The following is an 18,396-nucleotide window of genomic DNA, read 5'->3' as shown; positions in this document are numbered from 1 at the left end:
CTGCAAGTGTAACACAAAATCAGTAGAATGAATATGCATGAACCTATTGTGAAACTCTACGCATATGTAAACTAGTAAGGAGGAATAAAAAGGGATCGGAAGTTCTCAAGGGTGCGCATGTCCTTTGAAGGGGAACGATCTCCACATGTGTCCAGCGCTGCAATAAACATACTGTCTCTACAACTCCTTATAGGATTTGTGAGGTTTGATTTTTCATCCACATTTCAGATCCCACATAATTTATATATCTTCCAACTGTTCCATTGTATTTATTTCTCATTACAGCAGTCACTTCTTACCCACACGTACAACTTAAACTACATCTTTAAACCATCTCTATATCAAACATACATTTTCATTAACTACTATCCACCCGTCCATTCAGAAATAGATATTATTTTCCAATTTCATGGGTATCCTTCACCCCTCCAGACCCATGACTTTGGCTCTATTCCATCAGGATGGGTAGTCAGGACAGGATAAACAGTACACCTGATCAATGGGCATTGACACTGCCCCGGTTCAGGTCATCATTGCACTCTCCTTGCTCCTTGCAAAATTCATTTTTCATCAGTTCATGTCATTCCTGCAACATACAACTTACACCACAGATTATTTTTTCCCCCAAGGTTAAGTCTCCTTGAGGCACAAACTGGGTCTCCCCATCCTTCTGCATTACCCACCAACTATGCCTAGGTTCTAGGGCAAAGACAACCCAATGAATGGCTTTGCCTTTCCAGTGGGAGAAGAAATCCACAATGATTTCCCTAGATGCTTCCCTTACTGGGACCTTATCTCCTCCCACACTATGTATTGGTTTTGTTGAGGCAGGACCAGGGTGCTTAGCAGATCCTCTAGTGTTAACCAGACAAGTGCCTTTTGCTAAATTTGCTACCCAGTGCTTCCATGCCCAATTGCCTAACCCTCTTAACAGTCCTTATCAGTCCATCATACCTCTCAATCTTTCCAGAGGCTTGTGGGTGATAAGGGATGTGATATATCCACTCATTGCACGTTTCTTTGCTGAAGAGTTTATAAAGATATTTTGAAAATTATTCCCAATGTCTGATTCCATTCTTTTCTGGAGTACCATGTCACAAAAAAAATGTGCCTTTCAAGGCTTAAGAAAATGTTTCAAGCAGTGGCATGGTTTACAGGGTATGTTTCTGTCACCCTTGGCCCAAGAATGACACAAGAACAGATGAGGACACCACGTGAAAAGGAATAAAAGAAGGCTTTAATGAAAGGAAAACTTCAGCTTAAATAGACTGACACGACACATTCTATTTGATTGGTTAATTAATAAAAACATCTTTTTCACACACTGTCCTTGAGAGGAACAGAAAAGCAAGGTGGAAAAACACCACCTGCATATAGTTTAGACTAACAAGTTATCACATTCCTACAGCTCCCTAAAAATTCTCACAAGCCACTGTGAAAAACAATTACCATTTCTCTCTCCCTGACCAGGCTGGCATCCATGTTTCCAACCAACCAGCAACACCACTGGAACCAGGAGTGGTAGCTATATTTGTTCTTTTCTATATTTTTTTCTCTTTCTTCTTCTAATTCCCTGTTCTCAGAGTTTTGAGTAACTTAAAATCAGATGGGCTTGGAGTTTGCTAAGTTAAAAGGGCTAAGTTAATGCTTTGTGAAATGTTTTATGTTGATTGAATGTTGCTTTAAATTGTTTCCAAAGTTCTCTGATTGTCTGAAGTTGCCAGTAAAGACTGTTGTTGTTTTGACCTCTTGAGAATATTTTGTTGGTATTTCTGCCTGCATCTAACTCAGAGTCCATGAAAAACCATAAGCCCTTTTAAGAGTCTTGTTGACAATATTTTTAGGGCCTTACACCATGTTGCCTGTCAACCTCCTCTTAACACACTTATTTGTCTAAGGAGATCTTCCCACTGGGTACATTTGCAGCTATGACATTGACTGCTGCCTTTGGGCCCTAAGGGGGACTTCAAGATACTAGAGCTCTTGCCCTACCCTTTGCTAATTGACCCGGTCTGTCACTCCCTCACAGGGCAGCTGGTTACTCTCTTCCTCTCCCTGCCCTTGCCCTCATCATTAAAGCCCTCCTAAGGAGGTCAGATATCCTTCTGGCAAAAACACCTTTGCCTTGCTTAGTGAGGAGGAGCTCTTCTCTCCCAAGCAGATGCTGATCCACAAACAGGGTCCCATGCTCATAGAACCCAAAAACCCTGTTGCTAGCACCAGCTCTGCAGCGAATTATTGACACACATTATCAGTGCCCTCCTCCTCTTGCCCTTTCCTCTCAGTGGCAGAACTGAGGAGAACACCCCCTGGGCCTCCATGTCCTTGACTATTGCCTTCAGAGCTCTGGGGTCATTGCAAGGGGGAGGCTGGTGTCACAGATGTGCTTCTCCTGTTTGATCTATAGGAAATTTGGTCCAGGCAAATGCTCAACAAGTAGGACTGGAACTCAATAAACGAGCTACTTGATCAGATTTGTCAAAATGATCTCTGACTGTTCTGCAACACCTGGACACCATCAAAAACATCTGTTGAGACAGAGTAAAAATTTAACAGGGTAGAAATCCATTTGGATTTAGGTGAAATGTGCCGCTTTGAGCTTGCTAACATAAGTAAGATATGCTGTTTAGTCTGGTAACTGCAGCACTAGCAAAACTGCCTCAGCTAAGGAGAAAGAATGCGAGTTTCCAAGCTAAAGAGATAAGAGATAAGAAAGACTCCTCAGACCTTGAAACAGACAGCGCAGAGTGACCCAGGAGTTCTCTCTGTACTTTCTGACAAAAACTGAGTACAAGTGTAACTAGCTGTAAGTGTAATGTGAAATCAGAAGAATGAATATGCATGAACCTATTGTGAAATTCTATGAATATGTAAATTAGCTAGAGTAATAAAAAAGGATCGGGAGTTTTCAGGGGCATGCATGTCCTTTAAAGGGGAAAGGATCCCTCATATGCGTCCAGCGCTGTACTAAACATCCCGTCCCTACAAATCTTTATAGGAATTGTGGGGTCTTGATTTTTCACCACAATTCACTGTGGTGGGTTCACCTTGGCTGAATGCCAGGTACCCACTAAGCAACTTTATCATTCCCCCTTCTCAGTTGGACAGGAGAGAGAAAATAAGATGGAAAACAACTCACAGGTTGAGATAAGGCAGTTTATTAAAGCAAAAGCGAAAGTTTGTGTGCAAACACACAGATGTGGAAAACAAAAATTATTGTCTAGTTCCCACCAGCAAGCGTTGTCTGTCCACTTCCTGAGAAGCAGGGCTTTCTTGAGCAAGCGTAGCAGTTGCTACAGAAGGCAAGCATTGTAAATAACAAATGCTTCCCCTTCCTCCTCCTTTACTTAGCTTTTATATGACAGCTGATGTCCTACAGTATGAAAAATCCCTCGGGCCAATTTGGGTCAGCTGTTCTGGTTGCATCTCCTCCCAAGATCTTGCCAGCCCCAGCCTACTGATGATGGGGTAGAATTGTTGGAGAGACAGCACTGATGCTGGGCCAACACTGCTCAGCAGTAGCCAAAACACTGGGGTGTTATCAACACCTTTCTAGCTACTAATGCAAAGCACAGCACTGTGAGAACTGCTATGGGGAAATGAACTTCATCTCAGCCACACCTGATACAGCATTATTGGGCCCTGATACTCAGCTTTGGGTGTCCTTTGCTGCTGAAATTGCAGTTATAGAAGACAGATTGGTATCTGCTCTTCATTCAAATCAACATTCAGTCCCAATCCTTCCAAACAAAAGGGTCAGGAACGACATCACCAGCCTTACTTATTATCCTTTTACCCTTCACATCCTCAAGGCATTGCCTTCTGTAAGGCCCTGTCTTAATCAAGTTTAGCCAGACCAACCTCACATCTCCTCCATGACCTCTTTATAGCTGGTCCTGGGTATCCAACACACACAGAGTACCCAACAGGCTCTACTCAGTGGCATCCCTTTGCATGCAGGAGTTCCAGATCTTTGCCACTTCTATTACCAAGTGAGAAAAAATGGAGACTAGATCCTTTTTCTCACAAGAACCATTTATTGCTCAGAAAGAAGGCTTTTTCCATTGAAACTTCCCCCTCTCAAAGTGACTGGATCCCCAGATATTGATGGAATTTGCTACTTCCAAAAAGTTCTGTTCCTATCCCGGTTACTATCAGTCTCTAAACCACCAACCTCCTTCTACTTCTACATGGACAAACCTGCCTTTTAGGCTTTCTGATGCCAGATCTTGGCTGGGTGCCAGGGGCCCAAACAGCTGTTCTCTCATCACCCCTCCTCAACAGGACGGGGGACAAAATAGGATGAAAAAGTTACTTCAGGACATAGCCACCTTCCAGATCCAAGGGCAGCAGGGAAGTACCTGCCCCGGACAGCATTTTGCCATTTCTTTAATATGTTTACACAGGGGTGCCACCAGCTTTGCTGAGTTGCTCAGATTTGGCCCTCAAGGAGTCTGTTGCTTAGCTGGCAGAAACTAGCTGTGTCCAGCATAAGGCAGACCCTGGCCTCTTCTCACAGAGGCCATGCCTGCAGGCAGAACCTGGAGTGCTGTGTCCAGTTGTGGTCCCCAGAATTCAACAAAAAGATGCAGACAGATGGGAGAAGGTCCCAAGGAGGGCAACGAAGATGATCAAAAGGCTGGAGAATGTGAGGAAAGGCTGTAAGAGTTGGGTCTTTTCTCCCTTAGAAAAGGCATGGCTCAGGAGGAACATCATGACAGTATTCTGACTCTCAAAAGGCAGCTACAGAGAGGACAAAGGCTCTCTTCTTCATGAGGAGCAACATGGAGAAGACTCAACTGGAGGGTCTTCCTTATTCCTTTTTTTCCACACCCTTCCATCCCCCCACCAAGCCTCAACATAGACAATTTTTGAGTTGATTTTAGTTTTAGATTGATTGATTTTAGATTTTAGTTTGCTTTTTCTCTGAGTGCTTGAACCATCTGGTAAGTAGTAGAGTAAACCTTGCCAAAGAACTTTGTGACACTTTCACTTTTATATTAAACCTGCTTTTGTCAATACCTTTGCCGGTGATTCTTTAAGCAACCTAAAAGACTCATTCTCAACAAGTTGGTTTAGTCAGCAGGCTGGCAAGCAATAGCACTAACTACTTACAGAAGCAGGGAATAATTCCAAGTCCCAAGTTGTCAGATAACTTTGCTTGGGAAAACTGCCATGATTGGAAAGCTGTAGAGGAACATCTAAAAGCAGCAAGGGGCTGCATGAAGACTAGAAAAGACAAAGGAATTAGTTTCAAAATGTTAGGTACCTGCCTAGGCTCAGTGGAAGCCTCATCACAGTCTTCCAGTACTTAAAGGGAAGCTACAGAGGATGGAGACTCTCTTCACACAGAGCCACATGGAGAAGATAAGGAACAATGGACAGAGGTTGCACCAGTCCCCATTGCTGGAGGCTTTCAAGATGCAATTGAACAAGGTGCTAAATAATCTGATCTAGGCTCCCTTTCCACAAAAAGCCGCATCAGAAGATCTTTTGAGGTCCCTTCACACATGGGCTGCTCTAGCATCCTATGATTCTCCAGTGAAACACAGTTTCATAACCCTTGGCTCTCTCCAGTTTGAAGGAGATTTTTGGCAATGTAGGATGAAAGGTAAAACGTACTGCCAAAACCGCCAAAGAGCTAAGACTGCTACCTACCAGATGCAGGAGACTGCTAAGTTCTTCCAGGGACACACGGGCTTCAAATGAACAGGCAAATCACTATCAATGGAATGCTGTTATCTGGCTGAAACATTCCACATACTTGCATTCCAGGGAGACATCGTTTGAACTTGCAGAACTACTTCCCCTCAATAAGACACGCAAGACGGAGGTGATATCCCCATGACAAATCTTTATTGTGCAACTGCTGCTCAAAGCTTTTATTACCTTCCACAGACACATGGCACAAAGAATTAAACATCGACAGCGGCTAGATTGACGGGCAAGAGACGAAATCCATTCAGTGGCAATTTGTACACTTGCAGCAACTCTCGTGGTGCCAAAATCTTAGCCAGGCGGCCAGCCCAACAGATGGCCACCCAGAACAGGTAGATGTATGCGATAGACAGATTGCCCACCCTCGGGCCCTTCATCCACAACCATCCGGAATCCATTGGTCAGGCCCAGGTGAGCAACACACATCTTGCCAACAATCATTACATGCCCAAGAAGCTGGAGAAGGAAGTACAAACTCATAAATAAGTAAAATAAAAAGGAACACACAAATAGGGGAGAGGGCAGGAAAGGAAGGAGTGAGCAGAGAATCACCCAGAGAAAGCAGCTAGCCAATTCCTAGCAATTCAACCATTGCACTTCAAATTAATGTCCGTCCAACTGCCCGCAACCAACACTTTCCAAGCAAAGCTACAAAGACCAATTACGCACACTACAGGGGGAAAAGAGAGCTAGGCAATTTTTTTCAAGACAGACAGCAACAAGCTACAAAACAGCCACACAAGCTGACTTTGTCTCCGGGTTAAAGCCCCTGTTGTGTCTTCAGGCAACATAAGCAATCCTGGTGGAAAATAAACTTTAGGCTGCCTTTTGCATGGGTTTACAAAGTCTTTGAACTTGACTTTCATAGCCAAAAGCAAAGCATCCAACACCTGTCAACCAGCTTTGTCCTTCCTTCCCCCTGACCTGCCAAAAACCCCAAGCCCTCTTCTCCATGTTAGAAGTACTACTACTCTTACTCTAAACCATGACAATAGGCACCAGACTGCACTCCAAAAAAACACTGTATTTTGCACCAGAAATACATACCCAGGGATGAGCACTGTTTTATATTAATGCTTTTAGTCAAAAAGCTCAACTCCATTACAAGCTAGAGGCAAAAGATTATAGCGCCACAAAACCGAAAGGAGACTACCATGTCCTATGAAGAGGGAAAGGGGAGATGAGAGAGTCTAGATGATGAGGAACTATCTACAGATACAGTTTAGCACACAGAAAGCTTCCACAATACTTACAGATTGACCAGAGTCTTCTGCTTCAGACAACCTGATAACTGGCTCCTTAGGCATGACTAGGAAAAGCATCCCAGCATGGGGTGAAAGATCATGGAACATGAGTCACTGGAGGAAGAGTAAACAGTTGAAACATAACCGGTTTCAGAGAAAGGCAACAGCTTAAGCAAATCAACCTGCCCCATTGAACTCCTACAGAAGCAGATTACCAGATACCCCAAACACAAATCCGAACACTGATTCTTCTTGTGTGATAGTAATGATTTCTATACCCAAAATACAATATATTTACAGAGCCTCTTCCAGAAATAGGATTCAGCATGCAAGATGATGGAGGCAAGAGATGAGCCACTACTTTTGATTAGCAACCTCCAGTAGGTTTTAATCCTAAGAAGTTTTTCTATTGGATATGGTTCGTGCAGAGGCAGGAGACAAATAACTGAATCAGCAAAGAGTTTAGTGAAGTGGAAGAGCAGCAGCCATTCATTTTCCACAGGACAGGGAGCTCAAGTATTGAACAAACGCACAAACAAACAGGAAGCCTGCAAGTGCATAGGACAAGTCTGTCTTCTATACTGCATTCAAGCTCTGCCTTTAAAAACAGAAGGCATCCCGAACTGTTAACTTTCAGCATTTTAATAACTAAATTATATTAGATACTAACTTAAAGTTAACATTGTGTAGGCAACGGCTGCATTGTTTTCCCTCCAATCTAAGCAGCTCACTCTCGTTCCCAGCAGCAGCATCCGTGTCCATTGCAAGCATGCTGTTATCATGGTCCCACTTCCCCCCAGAAACAAGATCTGGGAAGCTTAAGCCTGCAGGATGACCCGTTTCTCAATTGTTTTTTTAAAAAGAAAAACCAGAAAAACCTGCTATCCCTTGCCTAGTTCAGTTTGGAGTTCAGAACCAAAGCCCACAACAGCAGAGCTGTGAAACCTTTTTGATGCTATTACGAAGCACATCGAGACCTGCATTTTTCCTATGAAAACTCAACTCATTACGGTCATTACTCCGACATTCACTGGTTCACACACACGGAATCCCCGAGGAGACTGACTGAGTGTGCCTAAAATAAACTTTCAAAACTATCATTGTATAAGAAGTAGCAAACATTGCATTACTTGCAGCGCCAAAGGGACATTATGCGGCAAACGTCTGCGGCAGACACCAAGTGCGCTACCGTCGGACGTCCTTCTCTACGCGCGCACACGACACGGTGGGGGGTGGGATACGAGACAAGCCGGAACAATACCAGCAACCCACTACTCCCGCGGCAGCCGGAGGGGTGGGGGTGCGGCTCAGAACAAGCTTAGGGGATGGTGCAGTAGAGAGCGCCACAACCCAGAGAGGCCCCGTCCGTCCCCCGTCCCTGCACCCACCCGCAGCAGCAGCACCCTGCCGCGCGCCGGGGCTCAGGGAGAGGGAGAAGGGGGAAGGGAAGAAGAACCGCGCACAGAGCAAAAGCCGCTGCTACCTCCTCGTCCTCGTCGCTGATGATACCGGGGAAGTGCTTTGCCGATGATCTTCAGGAAGACAATAATGGCGCCACCAGACCGAACAACCCAGCACGCCAACACTCTCGTAAGGCAAAGACAACGCCCATTGCCGTCCCCGCACTTCCTCCACTCGGACAGGCCCTCCGCGGTTCCCATTGGACCAACAGATCGCCGCCGGCCAATCCTGCTTTTCGATTCGCTGCCTCGTCTGTCGTTTTCGCTTGTCTCCGCCCCCTTGGCGGGTCCGCCCTCGTCGAGCTGGTGCTGATCGGGGCTCAGGGAGTTTGCGTGCCCTCGGGGCGCGGAGGGATCCGACCTTGGAGAGTCCGCGGAGGGATCTGCCCCGTATAGTGCTGTGACCCTGAGGCCGGGCTACGAGGTTGCAGAAGAGGCTATAGTAGCTACAAGTACTGTTTCTTGTTTGTTACCGCATCAGGTCCACCCCAAAGGTGCCTGTGCCTTTTTGGTGCTGCTCCCTGCAGTCAAATTGTTATAAATTGAGGCGAATAATTTGTTCAGCCTTTCAAGAGTCAATCAGAAATTTATTGATTATAGCAAGCGATGACAAGCAAACAGCGCTGGGTGCAGCCGGGGAGTCCCTGCGCCGCAAACGGCTCACGCCGTTTCCCCCTTCCCGCAGTCTTTTATACTCTTTTTCTTCCGTGTCCGCGGTATCTCTGGGTGTACTCTGCGCTTGCGCCCTCTGTTGCTAGGGGGTCTTCTTCCACTCTCTGGTGGTCGTTTGATGAAGGCTCCTCTCTTCTTCCTCGGTGAAAGTCCATTGCCTTGTAATGATCTTTTCCATATAAGGTTATATGTTATATGCACCTAAGTTCTAGTTACACAATCAGCTTAAGTAATCAACATACTAGCTAGTTTCTGTCTGGCGGTTTTCTGTTATCTACACAAGGCTTCTCCTTTGGTTTTCTGTTATTTATATTATAAATAGAGGCGAATAATTTGTTCAGCCTTTCAAGAGTCAATCAGAAATTTATTGATTACAGCAAGCAATGGCAAGCAAACAGCGCTGGGTGCAGCCAGGGAGTCCCCGCTCCGCAAAACGGCCCACACCGTTTTCCCCCTTCCCACTGTGATAAACTGTGGTAACTTGTTTGTTCATCAAAAGAATTGGAATATTAAAGGAGGAAATATAAAAATTAAAGTATGATTAATCACCATATAGGGAGCTTTTTGTAGCTTTTTTGCAGACACAGGCTAAGGATGTCGGGGGATGGCCGGAGCTGATTATGAAATCAGCGACCACCAGGCAACGGCCACCGGACTAGACAATGTAGGAGTGCTCCGGGTACGCCCATCACTGTCCGGAGCCGATTGTGAAATCAGCGATCACCTGCCTCGACACAACGCAGAAACGACGCAGAGAGATGCTCAAGCTACGCACACCACTATCGCAAAAGACACGAATGAAGAAACCTCCAAGAAACTATAAAAAGAAACTGAATAAGGGAGTGGGGTGTGGGGCACTGCAGTGTGGGACACTGCAGGAGGGGCGGTTTGGAGACCCCTACCCACCCAGCGCTGTTTTGCTTGCTACTGCTTGCTGTAATTAATAAAATTCTAATTGACCTTAAAAAGGCTGAATCAAATTATTCGCCTCAATTTATCACAATTTGGTGCCGTGACTCAGATAAAGGAGACCCGGGAGGGAGGCCCCACTAGGGTGAGGCGCCCCACCGCCTTTTTGCGGTGGACCTAAGGGGGGGCTTCCTCCTTGGGCCTTTACCGACGAACCTAAAATTCAGTAGCAAGCAAAGGTACCCCCATTAGTCTTTGTGCACGAAGAACCGCGGAAGAGTGAACACGCAGGAAGCGTAAGTAGCCCCCGGTGGGCCTCTTTTTCCCGGTGGGTGGTGGGCCTCTTTTTTCCAGGGTTGGGTGACGTAGGAGGGGGAGAGCTGCACCCCCTCGGCGTCGAGTTACCCTCGGTGGGGAGGCTCCTGGGTTAGGAGGAGAGCAAGCGGGCCTAACCCAGACGTGGAGGTGGACTGCGTCAAAGTTCCAGGGGCGGGGGATCCCCGGAGAAACTTCCCCAAGTTTCGGCTTACTAATTTAGTATAAGTGTATGTGTTTCAGTGGGCCCCGTACAAGAGGGCTCCGGAATGCGTGTGCGTGTGAAAAAGACGGTGGGCCCCGTACAAGCGGGCTCCGGAGTGCATGTGAAAGGGACAAAGCCTCGACCCTGGAAACGGGGTCTTTAAGAGTCGTTTAGGGGTGTGTAGTCCCGGGGTGATTGAGGTGAATAAGAAGACACACAGGGCGAAGCCCCGGTCGAGAAACGGAGGCGCCGGAAAGACGTGAGTAGTCCGGTCTGCTCGGTCGCTCGGTCAGGGGTGGGAGTCCTGGAGTGTAGCGAATGCGAACGTGTGTGTGAGAGGGGAACTGGCAGCTCAGATTCCCCAAGTAAGTGTGGACCCCATAGTAGTGCGTTTCCCATATCCGGCGATGGAGTGGGCCACGAATTGGGGGAAGCGACTGTCGTATTGTTTGTGTTGAGTGTGAGAAGGCACTCTAGAAGATGGGTCAGAGAAAAAGTAAATCTGCTGAACCCATGTGTGGGAGGATCTCAGTAAAACTTCCACTAGGCTTAATGGTAGAGTATTGGGATGCCTTTCCTTCTAGAAAAGGGAAAGATAAGATTAAAATGATCCATTATTGTATGGAAATTTGGGGAGGTAAACAAATAAGGGGAGACCAACTATATTGGCCCGTATTTGGGTTGTTTGAGGATTGGATCTGTCAAGCTCTAAATATATATGTTAACTCCAAAGAGCCCTTTAACCAAGAGGAGAGCGAATATGCAGCTCTTTGGATAGTGGGAGAGATTGAAGAAAGCTTTCCAGTTGCATTCAGGGGTGGACCCCAATACCCCAGAGGGGGAGACACTTTTGAAGGTGCATTTTGTAGTCAATTCTTGGGTAGACATTCGGAAGAAGTTGGAGAAATTAGAAGGATGGCAAGCGAAAGGATTGGATGAGTTGTTGCGAGAGGCTCAAAAGGTGTATGTCAGGAGAGAAGATGAGAGTTTTAAAAAGCAGTCTAAAATCATGTTGGCAGCAGTAAGGGAGGGACAACGGAATCCCCAAAGAAGAACTGGAGGTCAGTCTAGAGGTCAGACTGATGTCCAGAGAAGTCGGTTTGAGGGGAAGTCGAGAGGTGGAGAGAGCATTGTCTGTTTCTATTGTGGGAAGAAGGGACACATGAGGAGAGAGTGTCGGCAGAAGATTGCTGATGAGGAACAGTTCAAAGAAGATTAGGGGGTTCGGGGGCTCTATCTGCTGGGGACAAGAGAAAGAACAGAGCCCCTGGTAAAATTAAAAATAGGTCCCCAGCAACAAGAATATGAGTTCCTTGTGGACTCAGGGGCGGAGAGATCAACCGTCCAGACACTTCCCCAAGGGTGTAAGGTTTCACCTGAAATAATACAGGTGACTGGGGACAAAGGGGAACCCTTTAGAGTACCTGTAATTAAGGATGGACTTTTAGAAAGTGATTTTAAATTAGGAATTGGGTCATTTTTACTAGTTCCAGAAGCAGATTATAATCTATTAGGGAGAGATTTGATGGTCGAGTTGGGGATAGGGATAGAGGCAAAAAAAAAAGGGAGAACTAACAGTAAAACTATATCCTCTCCTGTGCTTCTACAATACGTAGATGATTTATTAATTGCAGGGAAAGAAGAAGAAACAGTAAGGGAAGAAACTATAAAAACTCCTAAATTATTTAAGCCTTAAGGGACTCAAAGTTTCAAAGTCGAAATTACAATTCGTGGAAGAGGAAGTTAAGTACCTCGGACACTGGCTGACTCAGGGGACTAAGAAATTGGATACTGATAGAGTCCAGGGAATACTTTCCCTGGAAGCTCCAAAAACTAAAAGGCAGGTTCGACAGTTACTGGGAGTTTTTGCGTATTGCAGACAATGGATTGAAAATTTTAGTGGGAAAGTTAAATTTCTGTATGAAAAATTAACAGACGGGCTATTAAAATGGAGCTCCGAGGATGAGACCCGGTTAATATCATTAAAAACTGAACTGGTCAATGCCCCGGTTCTCAGCCTCCCGGATCTAAAAAGACCACTCTTTTTATTCATTAATGTCAAGGAAGGGGTGGCATACGGGGTGTTAGCCCAGGAATGGGCTGGAGGAAAGAAACCAGTGGCATATCTTTCAAAGCTTCTCGATCCTGTTAGTCGAGGGTGGCCTGCCTGTCTGCAATCGATAGTGGCTGCTGCCCTTTTGGTAGAAGAAACAGGAAAGATAACTTTTGGGAGTGAACTGAAGGTTCTATCTCCTCATAACATCCGTGGAGTACTACAACAAAAAGCGAATAAATGGATAACAGATGCCAGACTCCTAAAGTATGAAGGCATCCTAATTTCTTCTCCTAGGTTAAGTATTGAAACCACAAGCTTACAAAATCCAGCCCAGTTTCTATACGGGGAACCAGTTGTGGGACTAACTCATGATTGTCTTTTGCAAATAGAGGAACAAACAAAAATAAGACCAGATCTCAAAGAGGAGGAATTAGAGGAAGGATATCGATATTATGTAGATGGATCCTCTCGGGTCCTTGAAGGGAAAAGGAAATCTGGGTATGGTATTGTGGATGGGAAGATTTTTAAGAAAATAGAATCTGGTCCTCTTAGCCCCAGCTGGTCAGCACAAGCATGTGAATTGTATGCAGTACTCAGAGCTTTAGAACTACTAAGAGGAAAGGTTGGGACCATTTATACTGATTCAAAATATGCTTATGGGGTGGTTCATACATTTGGTAAAATCTGGGAAGAAAGGGGACTTATCAATTCACAGGGAAAGGGGTTGATACATGGGGAATTAATTCTGAAAGTGCTCCAGGCCTTGAGAGGTCCGGAAAGAATAGCTATTGTTCATGTAAAAGGACATCAAGTGGGGATGGGAAACTCAGTACGGGGAAATAACTTAGCCGACCAGGAGGCGAGAAAGGCAGCTCTAATGAATTTAAAACCATATAAGTGGGGGGGGGGTCACACAAAGGGAAGATTGCTCCACTTGTGGAGCTGACTTAGAGGAAGAACCGTGTTGGGCTTGTTGGGATGCATACGGGATTGATTCAATACAGTATGCTGTGAAGACCCCCAAGAGAAACATTGCCGGTTCCATGGACCCATTAACCATGTGTTAGCCTTCACGGTACAGGAAAACCAAAAATTAAACCAAATGGGGGTGAAGGAAAAAGAGGGAGGCAAGTGGATACTACCGGATGGGCGGGAGGTACTCCCAAAAGGAATGGCAATAAGGGTCCTGCAAGCAATTCATGAGAAAACCCACTGGAGAACTCAAGCCCTGGTTGACCAGTTTGCAATTAAATATATGTGTATAGGGGTCTATAATCTTGCAAAACAGGTAGCCCAACAATGTTTAACCTGTCAAAGAATAAATAAACAACAATTAAGAGAAAGACCAATGGGCGGAAGGGAACTGGCACAACGACCCTTTTCACATATACAAATAGATTTTACAGAATTGCCAAAAGTGGGGAGGTATAAATATCTATTGGTACTGGTAGACCACTTAACCCATTACGTGGAAGCTTATCCTATGGCCCGAGCTACTTCGAACACTGTGGTAAAAGTATTATTAGAGCAAATTATCCCCCGGTATGGATTAATTGAGTGTTTAGACTCAGACCGGGGACCCCATTACACCTCTAAAATTGCAAAAGATGTCCTGACAGCTTTGGGGACTCAATGGAAATATCACACCCCATGGCATCCACAGAGCTCGGGGAGGGTGGAAAGAATGAATGGAAAAAAAAAAAAAACAACTCACAAAGTTAATGCTGGAAACAAAAATGTCATGGGTTAAGTGCCTACCTCTTGCCTTATTGAACATTCGAACTCAACCCCGAACTTGCCTTATGATATGGAAGCCCCCACAGATCACCCCTGCCTAAAAGATTCTCATATTAAATTCTACATTACCCAAATTATGAGCAGAAGGCAGGAATTGAGGAAGAAAGGAGTGTTGGCACAGAGACCACCTCTGGATATCACAATCCATAAGATAAAACCAGGGGATCAAGTACTTATTAAGTCTTGGAAGGAAGATTCCTTAACTCCATGTGGGGAAGGTCCTTTTCTTGTTTTGCTTACCACAGAAACAGCAGTCAGGACGGCCGAAAAGGGGTGGACTCACGCCAGCCGAGTGAAAGGCCCGGTTGCCACAAATAACCAGTGGAGAGTGACTAGCCAGCCTGGGAACTTGAAAGTGACTCTTAAGAAAAACTAATGAACTCTGTGGACATTATCCAAATCAACCATAAGGGGAAGCAAAGGGAAACAATTACAAACTAGCTAAAGACTATATAGTGATTTGTAATAAGGAAGGTTGTGGAGATTGTTACCCTTTTGTGTGCTTTATATGTAAAATTTGCCAAGAACGGTGGTGGGTCCATTGCCAGAGGGGAAGACCACCAATTGGGGTTTGTACTGAGTGCTATAAAACTCAGCGAAAACTAACTGAAACTGTGCTAAGGATAGGAGAATTGGAAAATCGGTGGGTCAGTTTTGGATCTGAGTGGTGGGAAATATTCTTGTTTTCATCCTAACGAGCCCACTCCATTTGCTGCTCAGATAATAAAAGGGTGTTGTCTAAAGGAACTGAAGGGGATTCCTTGCAATCCACTTCTGGTCAAAGATAAGAACTGGGAACAGTACAAGGCTAGGCAGGAGCGGAAAAGGGGACGCTCAGGCGAGTACTGCTGCTGCCGAGAAGATGGTTTACCTCGCGGCTCGAAGCACCCGAGTCGGCGAGCGAGGCAGAGAGGAAAAGGCCAAGCCCCCTCTAAGTGGAACAATGCTGAAATGCTCCAACTATTGCCAGCCGAGTACTAGGATCCCTCAAAGGACCAGTCTAAGTGCCTCCAAAACACCAAGGGAGCAGCAAGCCAAAAAGGGGAAAACAGGATATTAGGTAACAAAAACAAGGCTAGGACTCCACCCTTATTGGCAAATTATTCGTTTTCTATTGCTCTGTCCTAGTGTGTTTCTAGTCAGGACAATGCTGAACACTTTACTTCTAGCCTACGAAGCAGCAAAGCGATTTGATGAACAAAATGGTAAAAGAGAAAATGGGGGATTGTGATAAACTGTGGTAACTTGTTTGTTCGTCAAAAGAATTGGAATATTAAAGGAGGAAATATAAAAATTAAAGTATGATTAATCACCATATAGGGAGCTTTTTGTAGCTTTTTTGCAGACACAGGCTAAGGATGTCGGGGGATGGCCGGAGCTGATTATGAAATCAGCGACCACCAGGCAACGGCTACCGGACTAGACAACGTAGGAGTGCTCCGGGTACGCCCATCACTGTCCGGAGCCGATTGTGAAATCAGCGATCACCTGCCTCGACACAACGCAGAAACGACGCAGAGAGATGCTCAAGCTACGCACACCACTATCGCAAAAGACACGAATGAAGAAACCTCCAAGAAACTATAAAAAGAAACTGAATAAGGGAGTGGGGTGTGGGGCACTGCAGTGTGGGACACTGCAGGAGGGGCGGTTTGGAGACCCCTACCCACCCAGCGCTGTTTTGCTTGCTACTGCTTGCTGTAATTAATAAAATTCTAATTGACCTTAAAAAGGCTGAATCAAATTATTTGCCTCAATTTATCACACCACAGTCTTTTTATACTTTTTTTTTTCCGGGGCTGCGGTATCTCTGGGTGTACTCTGCGCTTGCGCCTTCTGTTGCTAGGGGGTCGTCTTCTACTCTCTGTTGGTCGCCCGAGGGAAGCTCCTCTCTTCTTCCCCGGCGAAAGTCCACGGCCCTGCAATGGTCTTTTCCATATGCACCCAGCTTAAGTAATCAACATACTAGCTAGTTTCTGTCTGGCGGTTTTCTGTTATCTACACAAGGCTTCTCCTTTGTTTCTCTGTTATCTACACAAGGCTTCTTCTTTCTGTCTTGATGAACAAAGAGTCTTTTCTAACTTATCACATTTCGGTGCACGCCTCCACCAGGCTGCAAGAATCCTGGCAATTCCTACAGCTTTTCGCCCTCCCCCCCCACCCCCGGCCATGGATCAAGCCACAGCTTCACGGGACCCCGCTTCTCCTGCTCTGCGAACAGGAGCAGGACGCGCGGGGCGCGGGCAGGGGAGGTTTTCCCGGGAATATAAAATTCCACCCTGGTTTTGGGGAACTTGGCACCACGCATGCCTGCCCAGTACAAGGGGCTGCTCCTCGCTCTCAGTGTGTCCGTCCTGCCGCGGGATACAATGGATTGAATCGCGGCCCCACCCCCATCCCCAGCCACGGTACCAGCAGCAGTGGCGCTGCTGCGGACCAAGACGGTGTTCGCTCCCGCTGCCTCTGCCTCAGTGAGACAGAGCTCGGGGCAGTCTGGGGGAAGCGGAGTGTGATAAGTTAGAAAAGACTCTTTGTTCATCAGGACAAAAAGTGGAAGCCTTGTGTAGATAACAGAAAACCAAAGGGGAAGCCTTGTGTAAATAACAGGAATCCAAAGGGGAAACCTTGTGTAGATAACAGGACTTGAGCTTAGGCGCATATAACATATAACCTTATATGGAAAAGACCATTACAGGGCCGTGGACTTTCACAGAGGAAGAAGAGAGGAGCCTTCCTCAAACGACCACCAGAGAGTAGAAGAAGACCCCCTAGCAACAGAGGGCGCAAGCGCAGAGTACACCCAGAGATACAGCAGACACGGAAGGAAGAGAGTATAAAAAGACTCTGAGAAGGGGGAAATGGCGTGAGCCGTTTGCGGAGCGGTGACTCCCCAGCTGCACCCAGCGCTGTTTGCTTGTCATCGCTTGCTATAATCAATAAATTTCTGATTGATTCTCGAAAGGCTGAACAAATTATTCGCCTCTATTTATAGCAATCTGGTGCCGTGACTCGGATAAGGGCTATCCGTTGGAAGCTCCTCACGGGGAGGCACCCTCGCTGCTTTGGCAGCGAGCCCTGCTCAGGAGTTTCCCCTCTGGGACCCTTACCGACGAACCCAAATTCGGTGGCAAGCAAGGAATAGCCGGCAACCCCTTAATCTTTGTGCACGAAGTCCCGGGCGAAGACACAGGACTGTGTAAGTACCTTTCAGTGGTCCTTCGGGGCTACTGAGGTTGCTCCGTTCAGAGGGAATGGGGCCCGCTCGGTCGGGGTTGGGATCCCGGAGTGTGATGAGTGAGACGTCTCTGTGAGACGACGTGAGTGTGGACCTCATAGTAGTGTGTTTCGCACACCCGGCGACGGGCTGGGCCACGAATTGAGGGAAGCGTGGAGGTGTGTGTGTGAAGGCACTCCGGAAGATGGGACAGAGGAAAAGCAAGCCCTCTGGTCCCATGGGTGGGGGGAAACCCTGTAAAGCTTCCCCAAACTCTTCCAGATAGTCTATTAGGACTAATGATTAAAAATTGGGATGCCTTCCCCTCCATGAAATGAGAGGACAAGGTGAAAATGGTGTACGACTGCACAGAGGTTCGGGGAGGGAAACAAATAAGAGAGGACCATTTGTACTGGCCAGTGTTTGGCTCATTTGAGGATTAGATATGTCAGGCTTTAAATATTTATGTGAGTTCTAAAGAGCCCTTGAACGTAGAGGAAAGCGAGTATGCCTCCCTCTAGATAGTGGGGAAACTCGCACTAAGTTGTTTGTATTGAGTACTAGAGAGAAGAAGAAAAGATTGAAAGAGGATACAGACCTACCCGATTCCACCCCTCCAACCTACATACCTCCTCCCCCTCCACCCCTACCTCCACATTCACCACAATATCCCTCTGCCCTGGTACAAGACGACTCGGTACAAGATGAGTCTGTGATAAACTGTGGTAACTTGTTTGTTCATCAAAAGAATTGGGATATTAAAGGAGGAAATATAAAAATTAAAGCATAAGGGACTAGCCTGTTTG

At 46.2% G+C, this 18,396-nt stretch overlaps 1 long non-coding RNA gene across 1 annotated transcript; it reads left to right on the top strand.

Annotated features, from left to right (window-relative positions):
- Positions 1–10,261: 10,261 nt before the first annotated feature.
- Positions 10,262–16,108, top strand: LOC128782874 (uncharacterized). Its single transcript, XR_008428911.1, has 2 exons — positions 10,262–10,299; positions 15,722–16,108. It is a non-coding gene; the product is annotated as an uncharacterized LOC128782874 (long non-coding RNA).
- Positions 16,109–18,396: the final 2,288 nt, after the last annotated feature.

The sequence above is a fragment of the Vidua chalybeata genome, assembly GCF_026979565.1.
Source record: "Vidua chalybeata isolate OUT-0048 chromosome W unlocalized genomic scaffold, bVidCha1 merged haplotype SUPER_W_unloc_17, whole genome shotgun sequence".
Taxonomy (NCBI): Eukaryota; Metazoa; Chordata; class Aves; order Passeriformes; family Viduidae; genus Vidua; species Vidua chalybeata.
This window is presented reverse-complemented; position numbering and strand designations above follow the sequence as displayed.